Source organism: Lepidochelys olivacea (assembly GCF_965140295.1).
Source record: "Lepidochelys olivacea isolate rLepOli2 genome assembly, chromosome: 1".
Lineage (NCBI taxonomy): Eukaryota > Metazoa > Chordata > Testudines > Cheloniidae > Lepidochelys > Lepidochelys olivacea.
Window position 1 is genome coordinate 179,466,978 of NC_140411.1, and position 27,164 is coordinate 179,494,141.

General features: G+C 41.2%; 1 long non-coding RNA gene across 1 annotated transcript; it reads left to right on the top strand.

The window, feature by feature from the left end:
• The first annotated feature begins 664 nt into the window (after window positions 1-664).
• On the top strand, window positions 665-26,556 carry LOC311515592. Its single transcript, XR_014710189.1, has 3 exons — window positions 665-838; window positions 25,725-25,799; window positions 26,246-26,556. It is a non-coding gene; the product is annotated as an uncharacterized lncRNA (long non-coding RNA).
• Window positions 26,557-27,164: the final 608 nt, after the last annotated feature.

Consider the following 27,164-nt stretch of genomic DNA (forward strand, 5'->3'; position numbering starts at 1 on the left):
CCACTAGCGCATCATTATCTGCTCGAGCTGGAAATTACACCTTCCAGCTCTGGAATAGACATACCCATAGAGACGTGCAGTTTAGTGGCAGAACCAGGTATGGAACCCAAGTTCCAGATCTGTGCCTTATTTGCTAGGCCACACTGCCTCTATTTTCCTGTTATAGGGGAGTGCAAACTGCCCCCATTGTGTGATGAATCAAGCCCTCTTATCTATTAGCATGTTTCGAAGCAATTTTTTTTTCACAGAAAAAGGGTCCAAGTTCAACTAAATTAGCAAGTGCTGTTCTGTGGTTTTGGGTGCTTACTCCTTCTGATAGATTCTCTTGCGTTAAATACTGTTTGTCAAGAATGAAGCATTTTTATTTCATATATGGATCCATTCCTACTCCCATGAAGTCAATAGGAGCAGGAGAGGGCATTATGTTTTCTAATTTTACCAGTTGCTGCTATTGATGTCAGTTGGTTTTTAATGACAACTTCTGACTGCAGTTAATCATTTATTTAATGCTTGGACTCTAGTCTGTTGTCAAGTGGTGAAGTGTACATTACCTTGAAGGTGAAATGAGAGCATAACAGAGAACAGAGTGCCATTTGACTTGTACTGAATAGTAGTCCCAAGAGACTATTCCTTTAAAGACAGCAGTCAAATTTCACAACTGTAGGTTGGATTGTTAATCATCATTCTAATGAACTCATTCTAAGTGCATGTCAAACTGTATTGTAAAGAGCATTTTCATAGACCAGAAATCTCCACAGAGCAGATTGCTTTTTGCTGGATTATGTCATGTTCTTGAAGAATTTTGCCACACATCCAAAGGAGGTATAACCCCCTCTCAGTAAGTACGTGTATTTTGTACTGATTGTAAAGCAAATTAAACACACAGACACACTGTGAGGGAAATGTACCTCAAAGATGCCGTTTTCAGAATCTATTTCTGCTCAAACTAGGAAAGTTGAAATTGGCCCTGTCCCCTGTAGTCTGGCTATAATTGGGTTTTATTCTGCTAATTTAATCAATGTGCTGGAAATCAGTGTGATTCTAAAATAAGTGTGAAAAATGTCTTTGATGTATAGTTGTCTGCACCTCTTAATCTATTAAAGATCAGATCTATGAAACTTGGTTGTCTATACAGCTGAAATAGAGAAAGGCAATGCAGAAAATTGGAGTGTAACATTGAGTAGTGATGAGAAATTTTAATACGCCTTAGTGACTTTGTTTAGAGAGGCATTTGATATATTGGATGATTAGCCAAAGGTCTTTGGGCTGGAAATTTGATGTGGCAATTCCAAAAAAGCAATCTTTGTTTTGAGACTTCTAGAACATTTTACTTCTGGTCAGATCTGAAAAACAAGTGCAATTTGGAGGAAGCATTCCCTTGGCTAGGGTTAGGGTTATAGGAAATAGGCCTTCCCGATCTATGATTAGGGTTATTTGAGGTAGGCCTCCCTGGGCTAGAGTTAGGGTTCAAGGAGATAGGAATCCCCTGGCTAGCTTTAGAGTTCTAGAAGGTTGAAGACATCACAGTAGGTTGAGGTTGGTAGGGGGTTGGTATTTTCAGACTAGGATTAGCACTGGAGGTAGGAAACCATGGGTGGGTTAGAGTTAGGGTTCTTGGAGATAGGACTCCCAGGGCTAAGACTAGCAGTGTGGGAGGTAGGCCTTCCTGGGGAAAAGTTAGAGTGCTGGAAGGTAGGACTCCTTGAGCTATGTTTGGGGTTCTAGAAGATGACTCCCTGACCTATACTTAGGGTTCTAGGAGGTAGGTGGGTTAGGGTAAGGGTTCTTGGAGTTTGGACTACCCAGGCTAGAGTGAGGGCTGTAGGAGGTAGACCTTCCCAGACTAAGGTTAGAGTTCCAGAAGGTAGGCTTCCATGAGCTAGGGTCAGGGTTCCAAGATGGTAGGGCTCCCTGAGTTAAGATAAAGATTTCATGAGGTAGGACTCCCAGGGCTGGAGTTAGAGTTCTAGAAGGGTGGTCTTCTCAAGCTAGCTTAGGGTTCCAGAAGGTAGAAGTCCCTTAGTTAGCACTCGGGTCTTAGGAGTTTGGTGAACCTCCATTAGGTTGACAGTTTTAGAAGGTTGTTATTGCATGACAAGGGTTAGGAATTTACGGGTAGGAATCCATGGACTGAGGTTAAGTTGTAGGAGGTAGACATTGGTGAAGTAGGGTTAGGTTTCTAAGTAGTGGACCAACTCGGGTTATTTGTAGGGCTGGAAGAGGTAGGTTTCTTTGGAATAGGGATATAACAGGTTATTTCATGCTACAGTTAGGGTTATCGGACATAGCCTTTCCTAAACAGCACTTAGGGTTCCAGGGCCTTGGCATCTCCCATCTAGGATTACTGGAAAAGTGCTCCCTAGGCTAGGGTTAGAGCTCCTCAAGGTAGGACTCCCACTGCTAGGGTTAAATTTATAGGAGATTGGCCTCCCTGGGCTAGGGTTAGGGGCAGAGAAGGTAAATATCTGTGGACTGGGATTAGGGTTGGTTTAGGTTTGAAGGTGGTAGAGCAATTTGGGTTAGTGGTAGGGTTGTAAGAGGTAGGCTTCTACAATTTAGGGATAGTGTCTCAGGATTTAGGCCTCCTTGATATAGGGGTAGGATTCATAGAAATAGGACTCCCATGGCTCAGGTGAGGAATATACAAATAGGACTCCATATACTGGAGGTAGGGTTATAGGAGGTAAGACTGCCAGGGCTAAGGTTAATGATATAGGATGTAGGACTTCCTGGGAAAGAGTTAGGATTCTAGGAGGTAAGACTCACTGAGCTCAGGTTAGAGTTTTAGGAGGTAGGTTTCACTGGGTGAGAATAAGGGGTTTTTGGAGGTAGGACTCCCCAGGCTAGGGTTGGGTTATTTGGAGGTAGGCATCCCATGGTTGTGGTTAGGTTTCAAGGAGGTAGGTGACCCCTCATTAAGGTTAGGGTGGTAGGCTGAGATTCTCAGGCTAGGATTAGGATTGGAGAAGGTAGAAATTCCTAGGCTGGGTTTACAGTTTTAGAAGTTAGATATTTGTGAAGTAGGGTGAAGTTTGAATGTGATAGACCAACTCAAGTTAGTGGTTGCTGAACTAGGGTTAGGGATGGAGGAAATAGGCATCAATAGGCTGGGGTTAAGGTTGTTAAGAGGTCCAGATCCCCAAACTAAGATTAGTTTTGTAGGTGGTACGCCAACTCTGGCTAATAGTAGGCATGTAAGAGGTCAGTATCTCTGGGTTATGGTTGTAAAAGATAGACTACTTCGGGCTAGGGTTGCAGGAGGTAGGTCTCCACGAGCTAGAATTAGGTTTATGATAGGTGGCCTTTCCTGACCAATAGTTAGGGTTCCATGGCATAGGCTTCCACAGTCTAGGGTTAGGGTTTCAGGGCATAATTCTCCCTAAACTGGGATTAGAGTTTTTGGAGCTAGGTCTTCCTGAGCTAGGATTAGGAGTTATTCTTCCCCGAGCAACAGTTAGGGATCCCAGGACTAGGGTTATGGTTTCTGCAGGTAGAAGTGCTTGGATTAGGGAAAGGGCTTTTCTAGTTAGGACTACCACTGCTAGAGTTAGAGTTAAAGGAGGTTGGTCTCCCCGAGCTACGTTAAGTGATTGGGGAGGTAAGTATCTGTGAACTGGGATTTCAATTGTAAGAGGTAAACATCACCAAACTTGGTTTAAGTTTGTAGGTGTAGAGCAACTCAGGTTAGTGGCGGGGTTGTAAGAGGTAGGTTTCTTTGGGTTATGGTTGTAAGAGATAGCATATTTTTTCCTCAGGATATGCTTGTAGGTGGTAGGCTTCTCTAAGATAGGGTTAGGCTTCTAGGAGTTAATCTGCCATGAGCAACAGTTAGGCTTCGAGGAAGTAGGCGTCCCCAGGTTAGGGTTTCTAGAGGAAGGACTCCCATGACTAGAATGAGGGATACAGGAGGTTGTTGTACACATGCTAGGGTTAGGATTCTAGAAGATGGGACTCCCAGGGCTAAGGTTAGCAATGTAGAATGTAGGCCTTCTCATGTAGGGGTTGTGTACTAAGATGTAGGTGTCGTTGGGCTAGGGTTAAGATTTTAGGAGGTAGGTGTCCTTGGGTTAGGGTTTTTGGAGATAGGAGTCCCTGGGCTAGGGTGAGGGTTCTAGAAGATTGGCATCCCTGAGCTACAGAAAGACATGCAGGAGGTAGGACTCCCCAGGACAAGGTTAGGGTTCCAGGAGGTAGGTCTCCCCAGGCCAGAGTTTGGGTTCCAGGAGTTAGGCCTCCACTGGCTAAGGTTAAGGTTCAGGAGGAAGGAATCCCCTGGTTAGGGTTAGGTTTCCAGGAGGTTGGTGAGCCCTCATATTGTTTAGGGTTGTAGGAGTTTGATATTGCCAGGCTAGGGTCAGGAATGGAGGAGGTAGGTATCAATGGGCTGGGATTAGGGTTGTAGGAGATAGATACTCCTGCAATAGGATTATATTTGTAGGTGGTAGACCAACTTGGGTTAGTGGTAGATTTGTGAAAGGTAGTTTTCTTTGGAATAGGGTTTTAAGAGGTTGAGTGTTTCATGCTGGGGTTACTGTTATAGGAGGTAACTTTTCCCAAGTAACAGTTACGGTTCCAGGGCATAGGGATCTTGGATCTTGGAGTAGTGTTGCAGGAGATAATCCTTTCTGGGATAGAGTTAGGGACATTGGAGGTATGACTCTCTGGGCTGGGTTCAGGTTTTTCGAGGGTGGACTTCCTTAGCAGGTTCTTGGAAGCAGGACTCCCATGGCTTGGGGTAGGCTAGTAGGAAATAGGTTTTCCCAGGTTGGGGAAGTAATATAAGAACTAGGGCTTGATGTGCTGTTGTTAGGATTCTAGGATATAGGCTTCCCCATTCTAGGAATAGGATTGTTGAAGGTAGGACTTCCTTAGATAGGGTTAGATTTTCAGGAGGTTAGACTCTCTGAGCGAGGTTTCGGTTTCTAGGACATAGGAGTCCCATAGGATCTGGGTTCTTGGAAGTAGGACTCCCTGGGGTAAGATTAGGGCTTTTAGAGGTACTGTAGTACTCCCACTGTTAGGGTTAAAGTTATAGGAGTTCCCCTGCCCGGGCTAGGATAAGGGATGGAGGATATATAAGTATATATAGACTGGGTGATATATGAGTATCTATAGACTGGAATAAGGGTTGTAGGAGGCAGACATTCTCAAAGTAGGGTTAGGCTTGTAGGTGGTAGACCAACTCAGGATAGTGATTGGGTTGCAAGAGATGCTTGTTTGGATTATGATTTTTAAGAGGTAAGATTCTTCGGTCTGGGCATATGCTTGTGGGAGGTATGCCTCCCTGAGATAGGGTTAAGGATGGAGGAGGTAGGACTCACTGGGCTAGTGTTTGGATTGTAGGAGCTAAGCATCCTCTTTTTAGAATTAGGGATGGAAGAGGTAGGAATCCATTGGCTGGATTTAGGGTTGTAGGAGGTAGATATCCCCCTGTTAGGTTAGGTTTGTAGGCGGTCGACTAACTAAGGATAATGGTAGGGTTTTATGAGGTAAGTTTCTTCAGATTTAGGTTGTAAGAGGTAGACTACTTGGGGATAGGGATAGGGTTGCAGGAGGGAAACCCCCCACAGCTAGGGTAAGGGATATAGGATATAGGTGTCCATATGCTGAGATCACAGTTTTTCGAGATAGGACTCCCAGAGCTAAAGTTAGCAATGTAGCAGATACGCCTTCCTGGGGAAGGGTTAGTTTTCTAGGAGGTAAGACTCCTTGATCTAGGGTTATAGTTCTAGGAGATAATTGTCCCCAGATTAGGTTTAGGGTTCTTGGAAGTACGTGTCCCTAGGCTAGGGTTAGGGTTATGGGAGGTAGGCCTTCCTAGGCTGTGATTAAGGTTACAGGAGGTAGAACTCTCTGGGTTAGGGTTCCAGCAGACAGACCACCCAGGGCTATGGTTAAGGTTCCAGAAGGTAGGAATTCCTTGGCTAGTGTTAGGATTGTAGGAGGTTGCTGACCCCACATTAGATTTAGTGTTTTAGGAGGCTGATATTGCCGGACTACAGTCAGGAGGAGGTAGGAATCCCTGGGCTGGAGTTAGGGTGGTAGGACACAGACATTCCCGAAGAAGGAATTGTATGTAGTAGGTTTGTATGTAGTAGACCAACTCGGGTTAGTTATAGGGTTGTAGGATGTAGGTTTCTTTCGATTAGGTTTGTAACAGGTAGGGAATTTCGTGCTAGGGTTAGAGTTATAGGAAGGAGCCTTTCCAAAGCCATAGATAGTGTTCCAGGGCATAGGCATCACTGTTCTAGGGTTAGTGTTCCAGAGGTTTATGGGTCTATTACGAGAGTAGATGGTTGATGTTCTGTGGCCTGCAGAATGCAGGAAGTCAGCCTTAGATGATCATGACGGTCTCTTCTGGCCTTAAAGTCTATGAGTCTTCCCATTTACCCCATATGCTATTTTTAAAATTACTTATATGTAAAGATTATTCTAATGTTTTGAAATGAAAAAATATTTTACAGCAGGGAAACTAATGAGCATATAAATAATCTGTGGTAGGCACTGAAGTTTGTGTCACTGAAGTGCATGGAGGAGGAATAAGTTTATGCCTCTGTTGTTACTTTTGTACAGCATACTGGTTGTCTCAAATGACTGGCAAGGACTGAATGAAAGCATTGTCTGAGCTACTTGCTTTTTAAAGGAAAGGTTGAGCTACTATAGTGTTGCTCAGATATAGTGGTGGTGGGTGCTATATAAAAGCCTTTAAAGATGAACAGATTTGGTGCCCAATTCTTCTCTTGGTTACATTAACATAGCATCTCTGACTTCAATGGAGTTGCACTGGAATAAATGAAAGAAGAACTTGGCTCTTTGAAATCAAGCACAGTTCACAAAACAATTGTACAGTGTCTTAAAGCTCCTCAGTAGTGCTTGTTCTTCTTGGTAATTGAAAGTTTATCTTGGGAGGCGAAGTGTACTAGTTATAAGCGCTAAGATTTTTCAGAACAGAATGTTTGTTAAGTGCATCAAACTTGAGCAGAGGTTAGGATCTCAGTATGAAGAAGAAATTTGTAGCAATCCTTCGTCATATAAACTATTATAGTTTATCTTTTCTGGTGGCATTTTTTTTTCTCTCCAGAAGAACAAGCTAATAGGACAACTACATTATTTGAGTTGTTCATTTATTTGCAAGTTGTACTTTAACATTTGTAATACCATTGTACAAAATTTTATGTTATCTCTTCTATGTGATTCTTATCTTAGCCAACATATACTATAAGCAAACTGCAATTAAGATGAAAAGCATACTGAATAATGTATATTTCAGCACATGTGCAGAGGTATACAGCAGTTATCAAGAAAATATATAGATGGATGTTTCTAATTTTAATGGTGTCTTTGAGCAAGTAACATTTCGACTGTTCATCAGATTGAAGGGCCATCATTTTAATATAGTCTTCTTTATACTATCACAGTCTTTCCAATCCATTTCACAAGCAAATTGTCCATTGTTAGAAAGATATTGTTTCATTGGTTTGGTACATCACTGACACACTATTAACCTTCAAATGTTATGCCTATAATTGACATACAGGGAAAGAATCAAATCAAGACACTTTCACTTAGTTTTGTTGTCTAGAAGACATACATTAAATAAAGTGTTTTAATTTGACTGAGAACAGACAGATGACCTGGTACTCATATTTTACAGAAATATCATTTGCAGGGAATTTTAAAAGATGCCAGTGTTGGAAAGGATTTTTCCTTTGGTCTGATTTTCTCAAATACACTAACAAATGTATGCTAAACTTATGCACTAACTAACCTGTGTGTTAGCCTGTGGTGGAAAAAATGATATTCAGATATGCTGGCTGTAATACTAATTCACTTCAATAAGGATCATTGCTTGCCTTGGTGAAACTGCACAGGCTAGGTACTGTCATTTCCATCACATTCTTTCATAAGTTAAATTAAATATTAATTTAAGCACTAGTAATATCCCCATTCATTATAGCAAAAGTGGCTGCTATTGTTATCGGGATAAAGCATGTTTAATTTAAAGTGTATTTAGGCTTTCTAAAAGGTACATCTCTGTTCAAATAAAAACTGTATAATCCAATTACCCAATCCATTGTAAGAATTGATTTGATTGTTTTATTTTTTAGGAATCAGAGTCTTTCTAAGATCCATAGAGAGGAAATTGTGCATTGTGGTGATTAGAGAAACTAGCTTTAACACAGAACTACCCCTCCCCAAATATTTTTTCTCAGTGGTTTTCCATGTTTTTAGTCTAATATTAGAGTGAAAGGTGATTTTTTTCTTACATTTTCTTGGTTTAATTTTTTAGTGAATATCACAGTTTTTCTAGCCTTCTAGTCTGCTACCTGATCTGCACAGGCATATATCTGAATGGGGACTTCGCTCATTCTGCACTGGTTAGTGAGGATGATTTGCCTCTTCTGCGGTTCCTCACCTTCTTTCTCCCCCCCGACAATAAAAAAAGACCCTTCCATAAATTTACTGCTGTTGGTTATCCCCCTACCTCCCTTCTCTCTGTAATAATGTGATCACTGGGAAGACATTTCTCCCCCAGCTTCTTATGGCAGGAGAGCCTCCCTTTCTCCTCCTGCCTACCTCTAGCTATTGGCTAGCCTAGGCTCCATGCCGGTAGCTCTCCTCCTAAGGCTTTTCTGCTGATGTGTGCTGCATTCAAGCCTGAATGTGGGCATGTGAACAAACAGCTGGGGAAGGTGAAGCTGTTCAGAAGTCAGGCCAGAAAAAGAGTTTTTATCAGGTAGGGCACGGTAGAATATGAATCCAAGCCTCCTGTGCTAGAGACCCTCCATTTTCAAATAGTGCTTTTCTAGTGGCTCCCCCATTCCTTGAAACCAACCCTCAAGTGATCCCAGACTGGGGATTAATTAGTTACGAAATTGTTACAGAAAGTCTGTGGTGGCCTGAAGCATTTACATGATAGGTTCTTCCTCATATAGGTACATACTGAGTTTTGGTGTTTTTTTTGGGGGGGGGGGGGTTAAAGAGTAACACAGAGAGAAGGAGTTTTCAATACTACATAACTATTGTAACTGTCAACATTTTTAAATGGGGTGTGGGGGTGTGGCATGAAGCATCTGAAGGGTACCTAAACCCAGATAGTGGGTTGCTGTTGACTTATACAGTTCTGTTTAATCTGAGTTATTTATATACTTCCAAAGGAAACTCTTATAAAAATTTATATTGCTAGCTCTCAGTTAAATATTTATGTAAGTTTGTAAAACTGTTTCAGCTGGTAAGCAAGCTACCTGTTATAATATGAGAGAACAAAGAACCTTGAAAGGCATCAAATTAAGGTCACAGGTCAGCACTGAGGCAAAATAGAGCTGAGCTACCAAATGATTTCCTGTTATTAAGCCAATAAATCAGGGAGATGTTGATAGATGCAAGCACTGGGGCAGTGTGTCAACCTCATGAAAAAATTGTTTAACAGATTCAGATGACCAGTGCTGTCAGAGTTCTGTATGTAAAAAATAAGATGACAGATAAAGCTGTGAGAAGATGACAGTGAAGATTATTACATGCATCAAAGACACACACACACACACACACACACACGCCACAAAATTTTAGCTCTATCCTAAGAGGAAAGGAGTAACAAATGAATAAATAAAATCATGTGTCTATCCACTTGTGTCCCTTGAAAAAGAGCATGAGTGAGAGAGGAGGCTAATGGATTTTCAGAGTGAATGCAACCTGCTGCATAAGCTCTGATTGAAAAGCTCTGACGGGGAAGAAAATAGATAATGGGGTTATTGAATTATTAATGGTCTTTATGAAAGTGGTCTAATTAGATCTAAAAAGGTGTCACTTTTTACTAATGGGATGATGAAAACAAAGATAATCCATCACAAGTTATCATGAAAGAAATTCTGTAAATAATAAGGACCATTCATGGCTGTATTTACCTTCTGGAAGCATTGTTTTTTGAACATACTATATATAGCAACAAAACCTACACTTTTTGTTTTTTTTTTAATGACATAAGCGGAGAGGGACTTTGGGGCCTGTGACAGCTGTGACCATGGGTTTCTGCAGTTTGAAGGGACCTAGAAATGTAAGAGGGAATCTCAATCTCCATTTTAAAAAATGTAACTGTCTAACCATTTTTTTTGGTAACATAAATCAGTGGAAACTGAACATTTGGATTCAAAGCCCGTTCAATTTTTCATACAGATCACAGGTTATTCATAATATCATCCAGGGATGTCCTTTGGGTCCATGAAAGCCATGGCCAAGGAACCTTTGATCTCATTTGATTGGAAGACCTCCAAATCAGCTTGTAGCTGAGGGGAAATACCATTCCAGCTACTGCTGCAAGCAGTAGGTCCACTGCAAGCTCCACACCAGTTGACTACCTGCAGCTGTGACCTCTCCTCTGCTGTTCATGCTCTGTGATTCCTGACCACTAGGAGGAGCAGTTTTAATATTGGTAATTGGAGCAGGGTGTAGTCACAGTGGATTAAGCAAGGGATTGAGAATCAAGTATTCTATCATTTTCATCCCTGCTCTAGCTCCGATTCCTTCATGACTTTGATCAAAGTACGTAATCTTTTTGTTGAAGTTACCCTCTCTGGTTCAGCACACCCAGCTGGGCTTCATTTGTACAGCTGGAGTACAGAGAGGGATGAGAGGTAACTAAAGATTATACCCACCCACATTCTTCAAAATAAAATAATGTAGTTAGGTTTAATATGCATGCATGCCAAAGAATCATCTCACTGTTACTGTTCATAGTGAGCAAGGTGAACAAGCAGAAAAAAAGTATTTTCCTCTGCAATTTCCAAGAACAATGGTGTACATAAACTTTATAGACAAAAAAACAAAAAGAGATGCTGAGAGCCAATGGAATGGATGTGCTTAAAAGATTCTTCTCTTTTGACAGATTCCTTATACATTTAGTCCATAATTTTCCAAAGTAGCTGATTTTGAGTGTCTCAGATGGGCTCCCAAAAACTGAGATAGCCCAAAATCAATGACCACTTTGGAAAATGTTGGCCAGATTGGGGAATACAACTGCAATCAGCAGAAATGATCACAAAGGATGGAGTATATAAATTGATCTAATAGTGTGTCTAATGTACTTGACACAAATACACCTTGCTCAAGTTAGCCTTGCCTTCTCTTTTAAATTCAGAGTAGGCTAGATTCAACAGACTTTATATAGTCAAAATAATCATTAGAGAATTGGCTCAACAAAACCTATCTTATTGAAGTGTGAGAGAGAAACAAAAATAGGGAGTACAGGTAAAAAGACAACTGTAGTAAAGGCAAAAAGTTAAATGCCCACCTCTTCTACTTCACAGTCACCCACACAAACAATCATGAAATATTACAGTGCTCCTAAAATCCTGTTGTCATCAGTGTTTGTGTGGTACAGCCAACTTGAAATAAATGTAGTATTTGCATAATAACCCCATGCCTTGTTATGAGAGGATGTCCCCACCCCCTCTTCATGCAATTTACCTATCCCATATGCAGCAAGTGGAATTTCTACAGGCATTATTCACACAATTACCACTGCTGAGGTGCTAATACTGTTTGTGGTGTACTCCTGGAATGGCATTTTGTGGTGTGTATGCATAAGCTGTTCCATCACACATCTGTCATCCAGCTGTGTCTTCCATCTGTTGCACAATGGTCTTCGGCTATTTAAGGCACAGTCTATTTTCTTTTCATTTTCTAAAGAAAAAACCCAATAAGAATGGGTAGATAGAATCAATTTGTAAATATTATACATACCCATAAAATATTGCTTCCCTTGCAACCTTGTATAAATGTACAAGCATCATAGATCTGTTTGTGCAGTTAATAATTTCAAGAAATTTTGTGCATCAGGAAACTGCATAAATACTGCATAACAGTACCATTTGATACACTGAGGTAATGATTTGTTTTTGTGAGTTCTAGAGTTATACCATAAGGTATTATTTGTTTTATTAAGCCCCATGATCTTTGCAGCAGAAATGTGCAAACCTGGGGCCATGGAAGTTAGGATTAACCTACAGTTCCATGGCCTGTTTCCCCTAGTTCTACAGAAGCTCCTCTGCTCCAGTTCTGTGAGGTTGTGTTTCCACAGGTTGGGAAACAGCATGTGAGGGCAGAATGGAGCACATTGGATTATTTTTCTCTAGTTTCTTGGTGATATTTATTGGCTTCTTAAAACCATGACACATTTTGGTTTATATTTTAATCTCTGCTCAAAAATGTATAAAATAAATAGAGAATAAATGAAATATACTGGGGAAAGTTGCATAGCACCCCACCATATTGTATTAAAAATCTCTCTGGCCAGTGCTTTGTACTTTCAGCACTGAGTTCTCTTACAAAATGGTTGAGTCATGAATTACCTGATTTCTGGGACATACAAAGTCATGTAATTATGCTTCCAGTGTAACCTTGACTTTACACATAATATGATCCTAATCTAGGCCAACATTATCTAAAGGACGATTATAGTGGACCTTTTTCACTATTACCGTAAGGCCCCTTTATGACACACTGGCAGCATGAAGCGGTTGGAAATTGCCTCTTGATCAGGGTGCGGAAGTGGTGCACTGGCTTTGCTACCTGGGGTTCTTTCAACCCAAAGCTCTTGGTAACTTTTTCTCTGTGTGAGGTGGTGTCAGGAAATAAATCAGGGGAGACACGGGCGTCCGACCAATAGATGGCTGGCACAAACGGGACAACACAAGAGTGCTTTCACTTAAAGCTAAATTTTACTTAGTCTCAAGCACTTATACACATGTCTGCAACAGGTTAGTAAAACACCCCCAACCCTTGATAATTACCAAAGCTGAGTGTGGCTCTCGAGTGGCACAGTGGCAGCCTGTCTGCCAGTGGGAAACACAAGATGCATCCAGAGGGAGAGTCCAGTCCTGAAGAGTCCCACCACCTCAAACTTTTCCCCCTTATTTATACATTAGTAATAGAATGACATGTCCCTTAAAAAAAACTTGTTAAGCAAGCAGTTCCAATGGGCAAGCAAGAGGCTCCTTCTGATTATCGATTAACCAGGTGTGGGTTTTTCCAGAGTTTGCAGCCTTGAGGCCCCAGTAGACATTCCTGGGGCACATCCTGCTCTTCTAAGATGCAAGTATCAGCAAGGTCAACACAATTCTTATCAGGAAGGATGAGGGGTCAAGCTGCCCTTTCTGTGGCACCCAACCCCCTGCCCCCCCCCCTCCCCCAGCTCCTGCCTTGGTTGAGCTAAGCCTGCTGACTTGGCTAATTTACAGCCTGCTGACTTGGCTGCTTTTAGCAATAATCCATAGTGGTTTCAGGCACTTTACTGGTTTGCCAAAGTGTCCCCGTACAGCTTGTGCAGAGGTTGTGTAAAGGTTCTATCCACAACCTCTAGTGTAGGTGGGGGGAAGGATCAGAAGCATATAGGGGGTGTGGCTATGGTACACTGCAATACAGCAATTCCTCACTTCCCATAAAGGATTCTGGAAAGAAGACCATATTTACATTATGGACTGGTCATGAAGGGAGAATGAAGGGAGCACGAAAGCTGCTTAAAGCCAGGCATCCCTGCCCAAAGAGCGGGGACAGAGCAACTGAGGACCAGGCCCAGCATGCTGAAACATCAAGGTCATGAAACATAATCCAAAAGGATTAGAATTGAGCCTGACTTAGAATTCAATAACCTTTAGGAGCAGTTCAGAACTCTAACTGGGATTTGGATCCTAATTTTGCAAAAGGCAAACTAACAGTATAGACCAAACCAAATAATTATAATGATCCAAAGCCCAGATGAAAGCTTAGAGGTATTCAAAATCTGTATCTAAATTTTATTATTTGTACCTATATTTGATGTTCCATAATGGAGCATCCCCCCAAAAAAAAAGATTTTCTGGAAATGACACCCATCACAAAAGTGTCATGTAATTCTTCTGCCAGGCCATTTGTCAAGTCATGTCTACTGTCAGAGGGAGGTAAAGTTTTGAAAGAACACTATGCTTTGTAGCATTCTATGGCATATGGTATTGGATATGCATGTCAGTAAACTAAAAGGCATTTCACACACCTGCTTTTCAGCTGTAACATGCTATTTGTCATGAAAGGCAGTGGTTGTTTTATTTTTGATAAACAATTTCCATCCTTCACATGTAGGGTTCAAAGCAGATAGCAGGAAACTTTTGTTCATTATAGAATTATGTGGTTTCAAAATATGATGCTAAATAGATTATTATAAACACTTTGAGCCTGATTCTCATTTTACACTAAAGCCCCTTGTACTTCCCAAGAAATGAAGAGGCCTTAACATAGGTGTAAATTATTCACATCCTTTTAAGAGCATGAAATATTGAGAGTAGGATTATATCTGGAACTAAATCATCCAGATACTGTTTCAAATTTATGCAGTGTGCTTGAATGCTAACATTTGGCTTGGGAATGTGTGCTAAAATGTGCCTAGATACCATGGTGCACTAGAACTATATAGCTAGCTGGATATATGTATTTTCTATCTAATCTTATCTATCTCCCTCCTGGCTCCACATGTAAGGAGCTGCTGCATGTCAGTTTTGCCACCTAAAGGCTGAAATTTCTTGGTTCTTTTTCGAGTTTTAAACTGGTTCCAGCAAGAGTAAATTTGACCTAACCCCTGCCTTTCATGTACTTCCGTGGTGTACAGCAGGGTACACAAGTTGTTCCCTCCATTGCAAGTATGTGTGGGCCCGTGCAAGTAGGGTTAAGTGCAAGGCATGGTTCTCCACACAGAGTGGAATAAAGTTGCAAACTTTTTGCATTATCACTCCCTAACTCACAGGTGTCTGGGGTATATAAGAAAGAGTTGGAGCATGAGCAGAGATTGGGTGCAACTGAGACACAGACTTATGTATATACAAGGTATGTATAAGACTAACAAAACACTTAACTACACATTCCCTTGTTAAGCCTAACCCCTGCTATTAGACAGGAGTGATTTGGTGGCTCCATAATAGTACTCATAAATGCAGAATGGAGTTCCAATATGCTCTCTTTCCTGCTCCTTTCTTTTTACCTTGAGCTTATATGTGCAGCACTACAAACCTGCGCTGTGCGGGATTAACACCTCAGTGCAATGTACTAAAAGGCACCACGGAACTGATCATAGAATCATAGAATCATAGAATATCAGGGTTGGAAGGGACCCCTGAAGGTCATCTAGTCCAACCCCCTGCTCGAAGCAGGACTAATTCCCAGTTAAATCATCCCAGCCAGGGCTTTGTCAAGCCTGACCTTAAAAACCTCTAAGGAAGGAGATTCTACCACCTCCCTAGGTAACGCATTCCAGTGTTTCACCACCCTCTTAGTGAAAAAGTTTTTCCTAATATCCAATCTAAACCTCCCCCACTGCAACTTGAGACCATTACTCCTCGTTCTGTCATCTGCTACCATTGAGAACAGTCTAGAGCCATCCTCTTTGGAACCCCCTTTCAGGTAGTTGAAAGCAGCTATCAAATCCCCCCTCATTCTTCTCTTCTGCAGGCTAAACAATCCCAGCTCCCTCAGCCTCTCCTCAGAAGTCATGTGTTCTAGACCCCTAATCATTTTTGTTGCCCTTCGCTGGACTCTCTCCAATTTATCCACATCCTTCTTGTAGTGTGGGGCCCAAAACTGGACACAGTACTCCAGATGAGGCCTCACCAATGTCGAATAGAGGGGAACGATCACGTCCCTCGATCTGCTCGCTATGCCCCTACTTATACATCTCAAAATGCCATTGGCCTTCTTGGCAACAAGGGCACACTGCTGACTCATATCCAGCTTCTCGTCCACTGTCACCCCTAGGTCCTTTTCCGCAGAACTGCTGCCTAGCCATTCGGTCCCTAGTCTGTAGCGGTACATTGGATTCTTCCATCCTAAGTGCAGGACCCTGCACTTATCCTTATTGAACCTCATCAGATTTCTTTTGGCCCAATCCTCCAATTTGTCTAAGTCCTTCTGTATCCTATCCCTCCCCTCCAGCGTATCTACCACTCCTCCCAGTTTAGTATCATCCGCAAATTTGCTGAGAGTGCAATCCACACCATCCTCCAGATCATTTATGAAGATCTTGAACAAAACCGGCCCCAGGACCGACCCTTGGGGCACTCCACTTGATACCGGCTGCCAACTAGACATGGAGCCATTGATCACTACCCGTTGAGCCCGACAATCTAGCCAGCTTTCTACCCACCTTATAGTGCATTCATCCAGCCCATACTTCCTTAACTTGCTGACAAGAATACTGTGGGAGACCGTGTCAAAAGCTTTGCTAAAGTCAAGAAACAATACATCCACTGCTTTCCCTTCATCCACAGAACCAGTAATCTCATCATAAAAGGCAATTAGATTAGTCAGGCATGACCTTCCCTTGGTGAATCCATGCTGGCTGTTCCTGATCACTTTCCTCTCATGCAAGTGCTTCAGGATTGATTCTTTGAGGACCTGCTCCATGATTTTTCCAGGTTTCAGAGTAACAGCCGTGTTAGTCTGTATTCACAAAAAGAAAAGGAGTACTTTTGGCACCTTAGAGACTAACCAATTTATTTGAGCATAAGCTTTCGTGAACTACAGCTCACTTCATCGGATGCATACCGTGGAAACTGCAGCAGACTTTATATACGCACAGAGAATATGAAACAATACCTCCTCCCACCCCACTGTCCTGCTGGTAATAGCTTATCTAAAGTGATCATCAGGTGGGCCATTTCCAGCACAAATCCAGGTTTCCTCCACCCCCCCACACAAATTCACTCTCCTGCTGGTGATAGCCCATCCAAAGTGACAACTCTTTACACAATGTGCATGACAATCAAGTTGGGCTATTTCCTGCACAAATCCAGGTTTTCTCACATCCCCCCCACCCCCATACACACACAAACTCACTCTCCTGCTGGTAATAGCTCATCCAAACTGGCCACTCTCCAAGTTTAAATCCAAGTTAAACCAGAACATCTGGGGGGGGGGGTAGGAAAAAACAAGAGGACACAGGCTACCTTGCATAATGACTTAGCCACTCCCAGTCTCTATTTAAGCCTAAATTAATAGTATCCAATTTGCAAATGAATTCCAATTCAGCAGTTTCTCGCTGGAGTCTGGATTTGAAGTTTTTTTGTTTTAAGATAGCGACCTTCATGTCTGTGATTGCGTGACCAGAGAGATTGAAGTGTTCTCCGACTGGTTTATGAATGTTATAATTCTTGACATCTGATTTGTGTCCATTTATTCTTTTACGTAGAGACTGTCCAGTTTGACCAATGTACATGGCAGAGGGGCATTGCTGGCACATGATGGCATATATCACATTGGTGGATGTGCAGGTGAACGAGCCTCTGATAGTGTGGCTGATGTTATTAGGCCCTGTGATGGTGTCCCCTGAATAGATATGTGGGCACAGTTGGCAACGGGCTTTGTTGCAAGGATAAGTTCCTGGGTTAGTGGTTCTGTTGTGTGGTATGTGGTTGTTGGTGAGTATTTGCTTCAGGTTGCGGGGCTGTCTGTAGGCAAGGACTGGCCTGTCTCCCAAGATTTGTGAGAGTGCTGGGTCATCCTTTAGGATAGGTTGTAGATCCTTAATAATGCGTTGGAGGGGTTTTAGTTGGGGGCTGAAGGTGACGGCTAGTGGCGTTCTGTTATTTTCTTTGTTAGGCCTGTCCTGTAGTAGGTAACTTCTGGGAACTCTTCTGGCTCTATCAATCTGTTTCTTTACTTCTGCAGGTGGGTATTGTAGTTGTAAGAAAGCTTGACAGAGATCTTGTAGGTGTTTGTCTCTGTCTGAGGGGTTGGAGCAAATGCGGTTGTATCGCAGAGCTTGGCTGTAGACGATGGATCGTGTGGTGTGGTCAGGGTGAAAGCTGGAGGCATGCAGGTAGGAATAGCGGTCAGTAGGTTTCCGGTATAGGGTGGTGTTTATGTGACCATTGTTTATTAGCACTGTAGTGTCCAGGAAGTGGATCTCTTGTGTGGACTGGACCAGGCTGAGGTTGGTGGTGGGATGGAAATTGTTGAAATCATGGTGGAATTCTTCAAGGGCTTCTTTTCCATGGGTCCAGATGATGAAGATGTCATCAATATAGCGCAAGTAGAGTAGGGGCTTTAGGGGATGAGAGCTGAGGAAGCGTTGTTCTAAATCAGCCATAAAAATGTTGGCATACTGTGGGGCCATGCGGGTACCCATAGCAGTGCCGCTGATCTGAAGGTATACATTGTCCCCAAATGTGAAATAGTTATGGGTAAGGACAAAGTCACAAAGTTCAGCCACCAGGTTAGCCGTGACATTATCGGGGATAGTGTTCTTGACGGCTTGTAGCCCATCTTTGTGTGGAATGTTGGTGTAGAGGGCTTCTACATCCATAGTGGCCAGGATGGTGTTATTAGGAAGATCACCGATGGATTGAAGTTTCCTCAGGAAGTCAGTGGTGATTTTTCCAGGGACTGAGGTGAGGCTGACTGGCCTGTAGTTCCCTGGATCCTCCTTCTTCCCTTTTTTAAAGATTGGCACTACATTAGCCTTTTTCCAGTCATCCGGGACTTCCCCCGTTCGCCACGAGTTTTCAAAGATAATGGCCAATGGCTCTGCAATCACAGCCGCCAATTCCTTCAGCACTCTCGGATGCAACTCGTCCGGCCCCATGGACTTGTGCACGTCCAGCTTTTCTAAATAGTCCCTAACCACCTCTATCTCCACAGAGGGCTGGCCATCTCTTCCCCATTTTGTGATGCCCAGCGCAGCAGTCTGGGAGCTGACCTTGTTAGTGAAAACAGAGGCAAAAAAAGCATTGAGTACATTAGCTTTTTCCACATCCTCTGTCACTAGGTTGCCTCCCTCATTCAGTAAGGGGCCCACACTTTCCTTGGCTTTCTTCTTGTTGCCAACATACCTGAAGAAACCCTTCTTGTTACTCTTAACATCTCTGGCTAGCTGCAGCTCCAGGTGCGATTTGGTCCTCCTGATATCATTCCTACATGCCCAAGCAATATTTTTATACTCTTCCCTGGTCATATGTCCAACCTTCCACTTCTTGTAAGCTTCTTTTTTATGTTTAAGATCCGCTAGGATTTCACCATTAAGCCAAGCTGGTCGCCTGCCATATTTACTATTCTTTCGACTCATCGGGATGGTTTGTCCCTGTAACCTCAACAGGGATTCCTTGAAATACAGCCAGCTGTCCTGGACTCCTTTCCCCTTCAAGTTAGTCCCCCAGGGGATCCTGGCCATCCATTCCCTGAGGGAGTCGAAGTCTGCTTTCCTGAAGTCCGGGGTCCGTATCCTGCTGCTTACCTTTCTTCCCTGCGTCAGGATCCTGAACTCAACCAACTCATGGTCACTGCCTCCCAGATTCCCATCCACTTTTGCTTCCCCCACTAATTCTACCCGGTTTGTAAGCAGCAGGTCAAGAAAAGCGCCCCCCCCCTAGTTGGCTCCTCTAGTACTTGCGCCAGGAAATTGTCCCCTACGCTTTCCAAAAACTTCCTGGATTGTCTATGCACCGCTGTATTGCTCTCCCAGCAGATATCAGGAAAATTAAAGTCACCCATGAGAATCAGGGCATGCGATCTAGTAGCTTCCGTGAGCTGCCGGAAGAAAGCCTCATCTACCTCATCCCCTGGTCCGGTGGTCTATAGCAGACTCCCACCACTACATCACTCTTGTTGCACACACTTCTAAACTTAATCCAGAGACACTCAGGTTTTTCTACAGTTTCGTACCGGAGCTCTGAGCAGTCATACTGCTCCCTTACATACAGTGCTACTCCCCCACCTTTTCTGCCCTGCCTGTCCTTCCTGAACAGTTTATAACCATCCATGACAGTACTCCAGTCATGTGAGTTATCCCACCAAGTCTCTGTTATTCCGATCACGTGATAGTTCCTTGACATCACCAGGACCTCCAGTTCTCCCTGCTTGTTACCAAGGCTTTGTGCATTTGTATATAAGCACTTGAGATAACCTGTTGATCCTCTGTTGATACCAATCAAAATAGCTCCATTGATTTGGTTATGGACCCATGTTGTAAATAGTTAGCTCTTGTCTATCAGAAAACAGTTTTTAGGATGTGGGGAAAATCTCGGTTATTCAGTTGTATGGTACAGTATAGTACAAGGTGTAATTGTGTGCTGTGCCTCTTGGAGTCTGTGCAGCCCAGGAGGAGACAGAGGCTTAGGTTGCTGTAAGACAGTGGTGGGCAATCTGCGGCCCATCAAGGTAATCCTCTGGCAGCTGCCAGACAGTGTTTACATTTGCACGGCTGCCTGCAGCTCCCAGTGGCCGCGGTTCACCATTCCCATCCAATGGGATGTGCGGGAAGTGGAGAAGGCCACAAGGACGTGCTGGCCTGCGGGCTGCATGTTGCCCACCACTGCTACAAGATCAGTGTGACCCCTGGTGCAATTTAACCAGTCTTGGAGGGCTGTCTAAGTTACAGCAAACTGTTCCAGAATCTTCTCAGTGCTATGTGCTGTGACCTCACTACAGCCCATTGATGATATGTCCTTCCAACCCCTGGATTTGCCCCCCCCCCCCCGCACCATGTTTCCCCTATGCCTGAGCTTGTAAGGGGCCCATTGTAAGGCCGCTACAGTGTCTGTGCCAGGAGAATTCTGGTCGTTTTACAATGCTGCAGCAGTATACAGGGGCTGGACAAGCCAGAGAATCTCTCCCATACTTCAGTGAAGTCCTTCATATTAGATCTACCTTAAAAATCCCCCTATGTGAGGCTGTTATAATGATCAGATCTATAAGATGGTGTAGCTATAACATGATTTCTTTAGCTAACAAATGTGGAATCACCACTGTTTTTTTTTATTATTATTTTTAAGAAACAGCTTTTTGATTTGGCTGGTTCTTTAAAGCTGGTGAGAGCTTCAAAAGTGAAGTGCTGGAAATGGCAAATTCCAATGAATTATAAATGCACTGAGAAATCTTTAAATCTCTTTACCTTGTTAAATCTAGACTGACCATTTATTTTGAGTCTTAATTCTTCCACTATTTAATCTGAAAACTGTCAACTGCAGTGAAAACTTTCCCAGGATTTTGGTTAAAGTACAGTACACTCAGGAGTATATAAAAAGGCAAATAATACTGGACAACTCCTTGGATTTGTGCTCAGATAATGTAAACAGAATAGTTTTTGTTAAAATTTTTTTTCTTAGAAGTTTATGATCCCGAATCATTAACAGAGCATGGGCGTGATTCTCCACTGCTTCACAACCTGTGTGGTCATTTCCATATGTAGCTTTCCTGATTCAGTAGTATTTTACATACTTTGAATAGGTGAAATTGACCATATGAGCAGAACTGAGAGAAAAATTGATTTTTCAGTTTGGTCACTGAACCTAATATTCCAAAACACAATTTGGTATGGGTTGAACTAACTAAAGTCATCATAAGAATTTTAGAACACCTTGCAATGTTTATAGAGTCCTTTTGCAGATTAGTGCCCAAAACTTTAGACATTAGCATGCCCACAAAATCCTTAGTTATCATTAAAAGAAAAGGAGTACTTGTGGCACCTTAGAGACTAACCAATTTATTTGAGCATAAGCTTTCATGACCTACAGCTCACTTCATCAGATGCACTTCATCCGACAAAGTGAGCTGTAGCTCACGAAAGCTTATGCTCAGATAAATTGGTTAGTCTCTAAGGTGCCACAAGTACTCCTTTTCTTTTTGCGAATACAGACTAACACGGCTGTTACTCTGAAACCTGTTAGTTATCATTATACTTACCCACTAGGATGTAAATAATCTTTAGTTTAGCATTTTGAGGTGCTTTTCACACGCCAAAAATTGGTGATTTTTTTGTTTTGTTTTAAAGTTTGGAAGGTCTGATCCAAAGCACACTGAAATCAACATGTCTATTTTTCAGTTTACCTTTTTTTATCGAAATTTGGATTTTCAGTTAACCAAGGATTTTTGGTGGAAAGCACCCTGCTTTTCTCAATTGATTTTATTTTATTTTATTAATTTTTTTAAAAGAAAACTGAAAGCAAAAATTTTAAAGCCAAACACTGGAAAACATTTTTTTCTTTTTCGGTTTCCATTCGTTTTTTGTTGTTTGTTTGTTTTTTACAAACTGAAAATTTCTGCTGAAAATTCCAATAAAAATATTTTCCCCATTTTCATTTAAATTTTCTACCAGGGGCAGGGGAGGGGGATATACATACTCCAACAAGCTGTAGGTCTGAACAATGTTGACCCAGTATAAGATTCCAACAGCAGTTTCATAATTATATGAAAGGCCTCAAGTGAGTAGGATTTTGGGTTGTTTTTTGTTTGATCGGGAAAGGAGTGGGTGAAAGAGGGATTGGCAATGACGGAGATTTGAATTTTGGGCACCCATCACTAAGTGTGCAGAATGATTTATGCTGAAGAACTTGTTGCTGTGAGAAGGGGTTTAGGAGGACTGTGGAGGGTTAAGTACAGAAAGTGGGAGGATGGTCAAGTCAAGTTGGGTGTCTGGAAAAGTTTTGGCAGCTAACTGTAGGCTGGTTGGTAATTTGGGTTATTGTGTGGGCCAAATCCTGAGGTCCTTGTTCAGTGTTTAATTAGTCCTGTCTCAGGCACACACAAAAAATCATTGATGTTTCAAATTTAGTGGGAGCTGCGAGTACATAATACCTATGACAATCAGGTGACAAACAATGGATTTAAGTGCCTAATTCTGTGTTGATATTGTCTTTACTCTGTATGTGATATGCATATATTAGGCCCTGATGCTGCCATGTATAATGTGTGGGTGGATTGCTGAGCCGGTGTGATTCACATTACTGGACTATACTTACTTAGACTATAAGCTCCTTGGAGGCTAGGAACTTGTCTTATAAAGTTTTATAAATATTTATACAATAATAATTAGGGATTTTTTTCATGGTAAAATATGTATGTTTTGAAAAATATATTGTAAAAGATTTGTTAACAAAAAATAAATTGAAGATCCATATTATAATGGCATTAAGACACGCCAGGTTGTGTTTTATTGGTCAGTTGGGTGGCTGAAGGCACTCAGACTTCTTTTGAGTATTATAGTAATTGACCACTTAAATATACTTTGCTATGACTTAATGCTATTAAATAGTTTTATATTCAATAAATGAGCACAGATTAAAATGTAAGTGTTTTACCACTAAAAAAATCCTATTCTGTTAACAATTTGCTCTAAGTATCCAAGCGAAAATACCTTGGATCAATTAATCTCATAAATTATATATCATATATTTCATATCAGATATTATTTCTTTTTAATCATCCATATCCCACACAATCTTCTCCTTGTTCTCTCTTACATACAGTTGTTAAAATTTAGCGTTGACATAACTCCAGTGGCCAATATGCCCTCATCTGTTTTCAGAGATATGAAAGAAACAGGGTCAGCAATTAATGTCAGTGGTTTCAAACTGTGTTCTATGAAGCTCTGGGTGGTCCATGAAGAGCTGTTGGTGTCTGATGGTTATTTTCAGCTGGTAAATCAAAATAAACAAAGCTAAAATGCATAAAATGCTTCTCTAATATAACTTTTTCCAGTACACAATTGCTGTGGTTACCATTAAAATCCTATTCAATCACCAATGGGAGAGGAGGAGGTCCAAGTGATTGTGAATGGGGGAGAGTAGATGGGTCAATAAGGCAATCTGTTAAGATGTGAACCCACACCATGAAAAAGTCTGAGAAACTTGTTTAGGTTAGATAGTTCTTAGTTTCCCTTAGAAACAAGATGATAAAGTTCTCATTATAAAATTTCACAGTGGATCTACCATACAGCTGACAATGTAACCAGGAATATTGTGGTATTTGTATATGGAATATACACACTTTTTATTACTGGAGTTAAGTTTATGGTCTATTGTAAGTGCTACCTTTATAAAAGTAAAAGTCTTTCAATGACTCATTCAGTCATGTTTGTGGCTTAGTTGTTACTATGCTGAACAAGGTGGTTTGGGTCCCCAATCAGAAATTATATTCATATGCAATTGCAACACTATGGAGATGGTTAGACATTAAACTAGACTCTCTTTAAGATCATATTTAAGATCATGGATTGCCTAGGAGAAATTTAGAGAGACAAGGTGGGTGAGGTAATATCTTTTATTGGACCAACTTCTATTGGTCAGAGAGACAAGAAAGTTAAAAAGCCAAAGAGGTTATTTGAAAAGAGATGGGAGAATAACCACAATGTCCGGGCCAACGTTCTCTCACTCAGTAAAGCTGGTGTGCTTGTGTATTTGATTACACATTTGATGCCTTAATTGGTAATTCATTAGAATCATGGGTTAAAATATGGCAGAAAAGATTATAAATAAGATAGGAGACACCTAGATTAGAAGATAATAGAGGAGCATGGAGAGGAAAAGAAGAAAATTAAATTAAGATGAACCAAGAGGGTAGCTTATTGAGTTTATAAAGCAACCTTTATCCAGAAGCCCGAATACTCTCCAAACGTTGTCTTCACTGTCTGAAACTACTTAAATGCTTAAATTTAAGCATGTCCTTATGTGCTTTGCTTAATCAGGGCTTAAAGAGTCAAGGGATGGCAATAAAACCCTGGAGGCCTACAGTTACTCACAATAATCTGTTACTCCCAATCATCTGTTGTCACAGTACTATGGGAAGGCTAATAGTAATGTGGTAGCTAATGTTTGAAAGGTGATATATATTTACATCAGCTATACAATAGATTTTCAAATTTTCTGATTTACTCCAAATGACTTTAAGGCAAATTTAGAACCATGACATTTTCTCCTTTGGTTCTGAATTGGGGTATCTCTTCAGTTTACAAGCATCTTCTACTCTGCCTCACTCCATAAATTAGAATGGATCACTAATGGTTGTGCTTACACTTGTCACTAGCAATATTTCAGGGGCAGATAGTCTTGTTTAAAATTAATTTCTTTTCTGCTAATATTCTCTAATATTTGCTTAAAATTTTGCTGTTTAGGCAAACATTCCTGACATTAACTTCACTCACCAGAACATCTGAGAAGAACAAACAAAAAAGAGATGTAAAGCCAAACAAACCCATATTTTTAATTACTTAAGCTAATATTTCAAGATGATTTTCTGAGATTATTCACACAGCTCTGCCTGTGTGTGTGGCAGAGTACCAGCATGAGCAGTTTGAATACAGGAACTAGCAATCCATAATATTAACAGAGGAATGGTTTTCCAATTTTCTTTTATTACGTTCAGTGTCCTTGGTCTACCGCTGGACTAAATGATTTCTTGCTTTATCAAAGAGTCAGTTGATCTCTTGGTCAGCAACTTCTGGGATCTTTGGTTAGTATAGCACACAGAAGGGTTTCTAAATGGTTCATGAAAGGTTCCCACTTGGTTATGCAGATCATGAAATGGCTAACCAGATTTTTATTTGCTATCTTATTATATTTTATTTGCAATGGGAGGTCGTGTTGTTTGATGGATAGACACTGGACTGGGTTGTTGGGAACCTTGGGCAAGTCACTTAATCTTTCTCTGCCTTGGTTTCCCTATCTGTAGAATGAAGATAATGAGACTGACCTCCTTTGTAAAGTCCTTTGAGATCCACTGATGATAAAGGCTAGGATTATAATAATATCAATATCCAACAGAAAACTAGCTAGTATTGCATCAGGCAAATTCAAAGCAATGGGCCTGAAGCATCTTAGGGTATGTCTACACTACCCGTTGGATTGGCGGGCAGCGATCATTCCAGTGTGTCTGTGGGAGGTCTAGTCTAGACATGATAAATCGATCCCTGAGAGCTCTCCTGTCAACTCCTGTAGTCCACCGCCACAAGAGGCGCAGACGGAATCGATGGGGAACAGCAACAGTCTACTCCCCAACGTGAAGACACCACGGTAAGTCGATCTCAGTACGAACACTTCAGGTACGTTATTCACATAGCTGAAGTTGCGTAACTTAGATCGATTCCTGCCCCCCTCCCACCATTGTAGACCATGGTTTAGTTATTAACCCACAAAGCCTCATACACTCTAGGTAATAAGCAAGTATTCATGTCTAAAATTGCCAGTATACTTATAAATGCAACCCTTGTTGGGAGTTTCATTGGGAGTAATACTTTTAACACACTCCCTCAATTGCACTTGCAGTGTTAGGCTTTGGTCCAAACTACTTTGAAAAAATACTTCTTTTCTATTTCAAAACAACCCTATACCCATTTTGTTTGTTTGTTTTTCACTGCTCTCCAGAGTAATCAATCTGTAGATGAAGTAGTGTCTTTCTAAAGGAGATCAAGGAACTGGGCAAATATGTTGACTGGGTATTCTATTTGGATATATTACAGGACATCACACATATTTATGTGCTGTACCTTCTGTTCCTGAGGGGTTGAGCAAGTGATACAACCATCAAACGGCTTCTGATATCTTAGTCAATGGAAGAAAAATATTATCTGCAAACATGCTACTAAATTTATGGTTCATTGAAAGTGACAGATGGATGAAAGAGTGAATAAAAATGATGTAGAATATGCATCATTACAGGAATTTATAGCATTTCATCTTGCGTATGCAAATGCAAGTAATGCTTCTGTGCTGTAGATGATCCAGTTGCTAATCTTGAATCATAAAGTATTATTGTTAAGGCATGCCCATAGATGGGAACAAATAAAATTCTAGTTGGTGTAACAGTGTGCTCAATTTTTGAACTAAAGTTTTTAAATGCCTTTACATAAAACATGTTGCTTTATTGTTGCTTTTATCTTCTAAGTTCAATAACGTACAGGATTTTTTTTGTATTTTACTTTTAATACTGCCTAAGAGAAAGGAGGAGGAGGAAGAAGCTGACAGTATTGTGAAACTGACTTGAAAGTTAAAGTCTTTCTAATGACTGGTCTTGTCATTGATAAATCTTTTTTTTTCTTTTCTACTCTCTGATGCATTTCATGGTAATTTGGAACAAGTTTCAGAAGTTTTACAATAATAAATACAGCTCTGCTAAAAGGATACATTATACAAGCAATAATTTAAAACTACTCATGACATCAATTATATTTTGTCATGATGAAATATATAACACATTATACTTGATCAGCACAATGAAGAGAGACATTCCAGAATCATAAAGGTGGAAAGCAAAATGGTTTTTCCTCTTCCTAATGGCTTTAATTGCAGGATACAATAGAATCAGGTTGCTCCTTTATTTAAAAATTCATTTTATCAACTGTCTATAACCTGTCACATGATGCCTAGTGCATGACAGTT